The sequence below is a fragment of the Zootermopsis nevadensis genome, unplaced genomic scaffold (genome assembly GCF_977971745.1).
Source record: "Zootermopsis nevadensis isolate Lab colony 2312 unplaced genomic scaffold, Znev_1.0 Znev_ptg000245l, whole genome shotgun sequence".
NCBI classification, from domain to species: domain Eukaryota; kingdom Metazoa; phylum Arthropoda; class Insecta; order Blattodea; family Termopsidae; genus Zootermopsis; species Zootermopsis nevadensis.
In genome coordinates this window covers 68,066-77,500 of record NW_028259372.1, presented here as the reverse complement: position 1 = coordinate 77,500, position 9,435 = coordinate 68,066, and the positions used below count along the sequence as shown (strand labels likewise).

The window sequence follows — 9,435 nt, the reverse complement described above, 5'->3', positions numbered from 1 at the left end:
GGGGCCGGCACTGCGCGGACGGGGCTGAATCTCCCCAATCGGTCTTCCGGGTCTCTCCCGTTTACCCCTGAACGGTTTCACGTACTATTGAACTCTCTCTTCAAAGTTCTTTTCAACTTTCCCTCACGGTACTTGTTCGCTATCGGTCTCGTGGTCATATTTAGCCTTAGATGGAGTTTACCACCCTCTTAGTGCTCCACTCTCAAGGAACACGACTCTGAGGAGAGTCCCCACCCGGGAGCGGCCGCGGTCCTACGGGCCTGGCACCCTCTGCGGGCGATGGCCCCATTCAAGGGAGACTTGGACTCGCTGGACCGCGCCCCGGGAGAGTGGGACCTCCCACACACGACATCTCCCTGCACGTCTCCGCGCGGGATTCCGTGCTGGGCTCTTCCCTGTTCGCTCGCAGCTACTGGGGGAATCCTTGTTAGTTTCTTTTCCTCCGCCTAGTAATATGCTTAAATTCAGCGGGTAGTCTCGCCTGATCTGAGGTCGGAAAGATGGTTTTTTGTACCGACGGGCCGATGTGAGCGGTCGGAAGCTTAGCCTCTCTCATTGAACTGATTTCTTTTTGTTTTGTTTTTTTTGTGGTCATTATTTATTGTGGTCATATCTTTCGCTCCCGCCCGGCAAGTGTGTGTCTCTCTCTCTGTCTCGGGAGTTTGCCTGTCTCCCATCACATCAAGCCGGGCGTCAGTTCTTCTCAGACGCGATCGGGGAAGGATGGGCCCCGTCGCCGAGGAGAGGAGGGCGAGCTAAGTCTATCCGCTCGCTCCACCGAACCCTGTGAAGCCTTCAAGGGCGACTGACTCCCCTTAACCTCCTCGCAGTCGCCGACGCCGCCACCGATTGCTCGGAGCGACGCCGGCGGTGCGAGGTGCAGGCTCGTCAGACCCCCCAGCGTAGGGCCGCTCGCGTGCCTTTATTTCTTTCTCTTTCTTTCTTTCTTTCCCTTATTATCTTAAAGACCGCGCGGGCCCACGGGTTTCATGTAGCCGACCCTCAGCCAGGCGTGGTCCGGGATTGGAAATCCAAGGACCGCAATGTGCGTTCGAAACGTCGATGTTCATGTGTCCTGCAGTTCACATGTCGACGCGCAATTAGCTGCGTTCTTCATCGACCCACGAGCCGAGTGATCCACCGCTCAGGGTTGTTTTTCTCTAGATTCGAGCAGAGCTTCGGGTAGGATGCTACTGCTAGTCCCGTAGGACAGGTAGTTGTTATTTTTCGAGGGGGAGCTGCCCCCAGAACAGCGGCACGGTCAGACCGCGCTCCCCTCTCGTTCAAGCGCCGCCGAAACGGCCTTGCGTGGGCAGATAAAGTGGCTTTAAGCCCAGTGCTCGCGGTCGCGCGGGTTGTCCTTGGATCCCTGAGGATCCTCGGAGCCCGCGTGCCGCCGGCACCCACTCACCATCTTTCGCTCCTACTTCCCACCTCGAGGCGGGACGGTCTTGCCGTCCCCCTCCGGGGGATTACTTCGCCGACCTGGACACCTCAGGCCGACGACGTTATCTCCGAGATCCGGCCGCTGCCAGGAAGAGCCGGTCCAATCACAGGCGAGATTACGCCTTCCGCAGAGCCCCGTTCATCTGGTTCATTCTTAATGCCTTCCTTTTATTAATTTTTGATGCGTCTTCCCCTCATTCGGGGGGAGACGGTGCGACTTTCGCCGACCGGTCCCCCCTCAGGTTGACGTCATCTATTTTTCAGTCATCAGTAGTGGTCACATATTATGATGCGTCTTCCCCCTCATGCGGGGGGAGTCGGTGCGACTTTCGCCGACCGGTCCCCCCTCAGGTTGACGTCATCTATTTTTCAGTCATCAGTAGAGGTTGTATTATCATGAATGACCAGACACGGGTACTTCCACGAGAAGGCGGTCCACTCGCAAGCGAGATTACGCACTCCCCCAGAGCCAGCAACCGTACTCGGTTTCTTAATGCCTTCCTTCTCTGTTCGGTCACTCTCGGTGCCGTTAATGATCCTTCCGCAGGTTCACCTACGGAAACCTTGTTACGACTTTTACTTCCTCTAAATGATCAAGTTCGGGCATCTTCCCGGTGGAATCGAAGGGCCGAAACCCCGCGCCCACCGGTCCGAAGACCTCACTAAATCATTCAATCGGTAGTAGCGACGGGCGGTGTGTACAAAGGGCAGGGACGTAATCAACGCGAGCTTATGACTCGCGCTTACTGGGAATTCCTCGTTCATGGGGAACAATTGCAAGCCCCAATCCCTAGCACGAAGGAGGTTCAGCGGGTTACCCGGACCTTTCGGCCAGGGAGGACACGCTGATTCCTTCAGTGTAGCGCGCGTGCGGCCCAGAACATCTAAGGGCATCACAGACCTGTTATTGCTCAATCTCGTGCGGCTAGAAGCCGCCTGTCCCTCTAAGAAGATTAGGAGTCGCCGGTAGCACAGAGGATACCGGATGCGACTATTTAGCAGGCTAGAGTCTCGTTCGTTATCGGAATTAACCAGACAAATCGCTCCACCAACTAAGAACGGCCATGCACCACCACCCACCGAATCAAGAAAGAGCTCTCAATCTGTCAATCCTCCCGGTGTCTGGGCCTGGTGAGGTTTCCCGTGTTGAGTCAAATTAAGCCGCAGGCTCCACTCCTGGTGGTGCCCTTCCGTCAATTCCTTTAAGTTTCAGCTTTGCAACCATACTTCCCCCGGAACCCAAAAGCTTTGGTTTCCCGGAAGCCGCCCGCCGAGTCATCGGAGGAACTTCGGCGGATTGCTGGCTGGCATCGTTTATGGTTAGAACTAGGGCGGTATCTGATCGCCTTCGAACCTCTAACTTTCGTTCTTGATCAGAGAAAACATTCTTGGCAAATGCTTTCGCTTCTGTCCGTCTTGCGACGATCCAAGAATTTCACCTCTAACGTCGCAATACGAATGCCCCCGTCTGTCCCTTTTGATCATTACCTCGGGGCTTCCGAAAACCAACAAAATAGAACCGAGGTCCTATTCCATTATTCCATGCACTCGGTATTCAGGCGGCTGCTGCCTGCTTTAAGCACTCTAATTTGTTCAAAGTAAAAGTGCCGGCCCATCGTGACACTCGGTCAAGAGCACCGCGACGGGATTGTGTAGGCCCTCCCCGAGACGACCCGAGGCGTGGGAGCGTCGCCGCCCCCATCGCCCGCGGGCGCCGGCTCGGGCCACCGGCAGGACGTCCGCACGTGCGTGCCAGTTAGACACCGACGGGCGGTGAACCGGCAGCGTGGGACACAAGTCCGACTACGAGCTTTTTAACCGCAACAGCTTTAATATACGCTATTGGAGCTGGAATTACCGCGGCTGCTGGCACCAGACTTGCCCTCCAATGGATACTCGTTAAAGTCTTTAGAGTGTACTCATTCCGATTACGGGGCCTCGGATGAGTCCCGTATCGTTATTTTTCGTCACTACCTCCCCGTGCCGGGAGTGGGTAATTTGCGCGCCTGCTGCCTTCCTTGGATGTGGTAGCCGTTTCTCAGGCTCCCTCTCCGGAATCGAACCCTGATTCCCCGTTACCCGTTACAACCATGGTAGGCGCAGAGCCTACCATCGACAGTTGATAAGGCAGACATTTGAAAGATGCGTCGCCGGTTCGTAGACCGTGCGATCCGCCTCCATTTATTCAGAGTCACCAAGGCAAACGGCCGCGTGAGCGACCGATTGGTTTTGATCTAATAAAAGCGTCCCGACCGTCTCCGGTCGGGACTCGGTTGCATGTATTAGCTCTAGAATTACCACAGTTATCCAAGTAACTGTCCACCATCTAAGGAACCATAACTGATTTAATGAGCCATTCGCGGTTTCACCTTAATTTGGCTTGCACTGAGACATGCATGGCTTAATCTTTGAGACAAGCATATGACTACTGGCAGGATCAACCAGGGAACCGAAGACTCACTTGGAGCTCGTTCCTCCCCCTCCACGCGGTCCCGGATGGGTCCGGCGAGGGGGTCCAGTTCATACTTCAACGCTCGCACTCCGTGCGCCCCTGCGAGCAGGGGCCACTTCGTGCCGTTAGGGGGACGCCACGTGAGCGCCCCCAGAACCGTGGTGCCATTAGGGCACCCTTCCCTCTCTTCACTCGACATGCATAAGCGCCGAAGCGCCGTTTGGCATCGCGAGTCTAGCACGCGCCCGGACTACGAGTGAGTCGGTTGCAGTGTGTCCACGATACGCCGCCTATAGACCGTGTCCGGGGGACAGAGGGCCGCGGCATCGCGGTGGCGAAGGGTTTGCCGGGAAGGGGAACGAAGCCGGCCTTTTTCGTAAAATCGTTCCCCTGTTGCTTGCCGGGAAGGTGGACGAACCCGGTCTCTCTCGTAAAATCGTCCACCTGCTGCTTGCCGGGAAGGGGAACAAAGCCGGTCTTTTTCGTAAAATCGTTCCCCTGTTGCTTGCCGGGAAGGTGGACGAACCCGGTCTTTATCGTCAAATCGTCCACCTGCTGGTTGCCGGGAAGGGGAACGAAGCCGGCCTTTTTCGTAAAATCGTTCCCCTGTTGCTTGCCGGGAAGGAGGACGAACCCGGTCTTTATCGTCAAATCGTCCTCCTGTTGCTTGCCGGAAAGGGGAACGAAGCCGGCCTTTTTCGTAAAATCGTTCCCCTGTTGCTTGCCGGGAAGGTGGACGAACCCGGTCTCTCTCGTAAAATCGTCCACCTGCTGCTTGCCGGGAAGGGGAACGAAGCCGGTCTTTTTCGTAAAATCGTTCCCCTGTTGCTTGCCGGGAAGGTGGACGAACCCGGTCTCTCTCGTAAAATCGTCCACCTGCTGCTTGCCGGGAAGGGGAACGAAGCCGGTCTTTTTCGTAAAATCGTTCCCCTGTTGCTTGCCGGGAAGGTGGACGAACCCGGTCTTTATCGTCAAATCGTCCACCTGCTGCTTGCCGGGAAGGGGAACGAAGCCGGCCTTTTTCGTAAAATCGTTCCCCTGTTGCTTGCCGGGAAGGAGGACGAACCCGGTCTTTAACGTCAAATCGTCCTCCTGTTGCTTGCCGGAAAGGGGAACGAAGCCGGCCTTCTTCGTAAAATCGTTCCCCTGTTGCTTGCCGGGAAGGTGGACGAACCCGGTCTTTCTCGTAAAATCGTCCACCTGCTGCTTGCCGGGAAGGGGAACGAAGCCGGCCTTTTTCGTAAAATCGTTCCCCTGCCGGGCGGAGGACGGACCCGGGCTTTTCTTCCGTCAGTTGTGTCCTCCTGATGTATCCAGACACCACCCAAGGCTCAGGAATCGTCTTATGCGGAAAAAGGGCCAATTTATCAGCGACGCATCCGTTAGTTCAACTAGAGGAAGTGTGAAATTTTCCTACAAAATAAGGTGCCAGCGCGGCGTTTTCAGGGGAGACTCGTAACGTCTGAGCCTCAGAGAGCGCGACCCGGCCGAATGCGAGCGGCAGGTCCCCTAAAATCGGCCTACCTAACACGCACGGATGGGACTTTGAAATCTGAAGACGTGGAGGGCACGAACGGGAATATATATGCGGCAGAAGCCAGAGACACCGCCGGCAGCCTCACCGTGACCGCACGAGAAGTCGTCACTTGCGCCAATCTTGCACTCGAGTGCCGAGTCACCTACGAGCAGACCCCTGCTTCTGCCTGTCCATTGAGGGCAGCCGAGCACGCGATTCCCCAGGAGACGGACTTCTGTACACTTGTGCCCCTCTTGCCCTAAACGGGGTTCGAGCAGCGCGGGGAGAGGAATTCAGTCCCCGGCGGATGCGCGCTCGTTCTAAGTGCAGCTTCCGAGAGGCCGCCCGTGAAGGCCATCACTTGTGCCACTCTTGCACTCGGAATCGAGTGCCGACTCGAACCGGAGCCTCCGCCGGCCACTGCGTGGGTTGACGGGCGCCGACCCCGATGAAGACGGCGATCGGTGCACATGTGCCCCCCATGCCCTAAACGGGGTTCGAGCAGCGCGGGGAGAGGAATTCAGTCCCCGGCGGATGCGCGCTCGTTCTAAGTGCAGCTTCCCAGAGGCCGCCCGTTAAGGCCTTCACATGTGCCACTCTTGCACTCGTAGATGAGTGCCGACTCGAGCCCGAGTCTCCGCCGGACACCGCGCGTGATGACGTGCGCCAACCCCGATGGACACGGCGGTCGGTGCACTTGTGCTCCACTTGCCCTAAACGGTTGCAAGTAGAGCGGGCCGAGGCCAGCAGTCCCCCGGCGGATGCGCGCTGGTTCTAAGTGCAGCTTCCCAGAGGCCGCCCGTGAAGGCCGTCACGTGTGCCGCTCTTGCACTCGGAATCGAGTGCCGACTCGAACCGGAGCCTCCGCCGGCCACTGCGTGGGTTGACGGGCGCCGTCCCCGATGAAGACGGCGATCGGTGCACATGTGCCCCTCTTGCCCTAAACGGGGTTCGAGCAGCGCGGGGAGAGGTCTTCAGTCTCCCGCGGATGCACGCTGGTACTAAGGGCCGGCTCACAGAAGCCACCTGTAAAGGCCGTCACATGTGCCACTCTTGCACTCGTAGTCGAGGGCCGACTCGAGCCCGAGCCTCCGCCGGACACCGCGCGTGTTGACGTGCGCCAACCCCGATGGACACGGCGGTCGGTGCATTTGTGCCCCACTTGCACTAAACGGTTGCAAGTACACCGGGCCGAGGAAAGCATTCCCCCGCGGTTGTCCGCTGGTACTAAGTGCAGCTTCCCAGAGGCCGCCCGTGAAGGCCGTCACGTGTGCCACTCTTGCACTCGGAATCGAGTGCCGACTCGAACCGGAGCCTCCGCCGGCCACTGCGCGGGTTGACGGGCGCCGACCCCGTTGAAGACGGCGATCGGTGCACATGTGCCACTCTTGCCCTAAACGGGGATCGAGCGGCGCGGGACGAGGCCTGCAGTCCCCCGCGTTGCCCGGTGGTACTGAGGGCAATCTCCCAGAGGCCGCCCGTGAAGGCCGTTACTTGTGTCACTCTTGCACTCAGTGCCCTGTGCCGACTCGAACCCGAGACTCGGCCGGTCTTCGCAGGCAACAGCGCGGGTTGACCACAAATTACACGGCGGTCGATACACTTGTGCCCCTCTTGCCCTAAACGGTCGCAAGTAGCGCGGGCCGAGGCCTGCAGTCCCTCGCTGTTGTCCGCTGGTACTAGGGGCAGCTTCCCAGAGGCCGCCCGTGAAGACCATCACTTGTGCCACTCTTGCACTCAGGCTCGAGTGCCGACTCGAACCCGAGACTCGACCAGTCTTCGCCGGCCACTGAGCGGGGTGACGGGCGCCGACCCCAAAGGACACGGCGGTCGGTGCACTTGTGCCACTCTTGCCCTAAACGGGGATCGAGCGGCGCGGGTCGAGGCCTGCAGTCCCCCGCGTTGCCCGGTGGTACTGAGGGCAATCTCCCAGAGGCCGCCCGTGAACGCCGTTACTTGTGTCACTCTTGCACTCAGTGTCCTGTGCCGACTCGAACCCGAGACTCGGCCGGTCTTCGCCGGCCACTGAGCGGGGTGACGGGCGCCGACCCCAAAGGAAACGGCGGTCGGTGCACTTGTGCCACTCTTGCCCTAAACTGCCTCAGCCAACGCGGGGCGGAAGCGCGAATGGCCTGCCGGCGACAGGGTCCCCGGCGGCCGGTAGTCCAATCTCAGACTTCCCCCTGCTCGAGGAGAGCCTCGCTCGCCAAGCTCATATACTATAGTCTGGACCCCCCTTATCTCAGCATTCGTCAGTCACGGAAGAGGCAGAGCCGCGGACACCGGCGGATGGCCCCTCGGCTGCCGCCAGAAATTTTAATTAAGTTTTTCTCTTCCTTAATCATTTCCGATCATACTAAATTTTGTATATGTTAGAATACATACACATACTTACTTATATAACCGCTTTATTTAATATTTTTCTGCACTTTAGAAATTTTCGGACTTAGCCGCTGAAGCGACTCAAGTAACACGCACGGTGGGACATAGCCGCAGAACTGGTTTCATGTACCACGCACCACGGGACATAGCCGCAGAATTCGTACCGTCCAAGTAAGGCCCAGCTAACACAGCGGAAATTTATTTTTAGTCAATTAACGGCATTACTATGCACAGCAAGGCCAACTTTCTTCAATTATGAATATTTTTCTGCATTTTGGAAATTTTCGGACTTAGCCGCTGAAGCGACTCAACTAACACGCACGGTCGGACATAGCCGCAGAACTGGTTTCAAGTACCACGCACCACGGGACATAGCCGCAGAATTCGTACCGTCCAAGTAAGGCCCACCTAACACAGCGGAAATTTATTTTTAATCTATTAACGATATTATTAAGCACAGCAAGGCCAACTTTCTTCAATTATGTATATTTTTCTGCATTTTGGAAATTTTCGGACTTAGCCGCTGAAGCGACTCAAGTAACACGCACGGTGGGACATAGCCGCAGAACTGATTTCAAGTACCACGCACCACGGGACATAGCCGCAGAATTCGTACCGTCCAAGTAAGGCCCACCTAACACAGCGGTAATTTATTTTTAATCTATTAACGATTTTATTAAGCACAGCAAGCCCAATTTTCTTCAATTATGTGTATTTTTCTGCATTTTGGAAATTTTTTGGACTTAGCCGCTGAAGCGACTCAACTAACACGCACGGTCGGACATAGCCGCAGAACTGATTTCAAGTACCACGCACCACGGGACATAGCCGCAGAATTCGTCCCGTCCAAGTAAGGCCCACCTAACACAGCGGAAATTTATTTTTAGTCAATTAACGGCATTACTATGCACAGCAAGGCCAACTTTCTTCAATTATGAATATTTTTCTGCATTTTGGAAATTTTCGGACTTAGCCGCTGAAGCGACTCAACTAACACGCACGGTCGGACATAGCCGCAGAACTGGTTTCAAGTACCACGCACCACGGGACATAGCCGCAGAATTCGTACCGTCCAATTAAGGCCCACCTAACACAGCGGAAATTTATTTTTAATCTATTAACGATATTATTAAGCACAGCAAGGCCAACTTTCTTCAATTATGTATATTTTTCTGCATTTTGGAAATTTTCGGACTTAGCCGCTGAAGCGACTCAAGTAACACGCACGGTGGGACATAGCCGCAGAACTGATTTCAAGTACCACGCACCACGGGACATAGCCGCAGAATTCGTACCGTCCAAGTAAGGCCCAGCTAACACAGCGGAAATTTATTTTTAATCTATTAACGATATTATTAAGCACAGCAAGCCCAATTTTCTTCAATTATGTGTATTTTTCTGCATTTTGGAAATTTTTTGGACTTAGCCGCTGAAGCGACTCAACTAACACGCACGGTCGGACATAGCCGCAGAACTGGTTTCAAGTACCACGCACCACGGGACATAGCCGCAGAATTCGTACCGTCCAAGTAAGGCCCAGCTAACACAGCGGAAATTTATTTTTAGTCAATTAACGGCATTACTATGCACAGCAAGGCCAACTTTCTTCAATTATGAATATTTTTCTGCATTTTGGAAA

The 9,435-nt window shown here is 55.7% G+C and overlaps 2 non-coding genes and 1 pseudogene across 2 annotated transcripts; all 3 read right to left on the bottom strand.

Moving 5' to 3' along the window:
• The window catches only part of LOC147870492 (large subunit ribosomal RNA), a 4,225-nt pseudogene extending 3,730 nt beyond the window's left edge, over window positions 1-495 (bottom strand).
• A 501-nt stretch (window positions 496-996) lies between these two features.
• Window positions 997-1,152, bottom strand: LOC147870491 (5.8S ribosomal RNA). The gene has a single exon (XR_015533396.1). It is a non-coding gene; the product is annotated as a 5.8S ribosomal RNA (ribosomal RNA).
• An 824-nt stretch (window positions 1,153-1,976) lies between these two features.
• LOC147870490 (small subunit ribosomal RNA) lies at window positions 1,977-3,894 on the bottom strand. Its single transcript, XR_015533393.1, has one exon. It is a non-coding gene; the product is annotated as a small subunit ribosomal RNA (ribosomal RNA).
• Window positions 3,895-9,435: the final 5,541 nt, after the last annotated feature.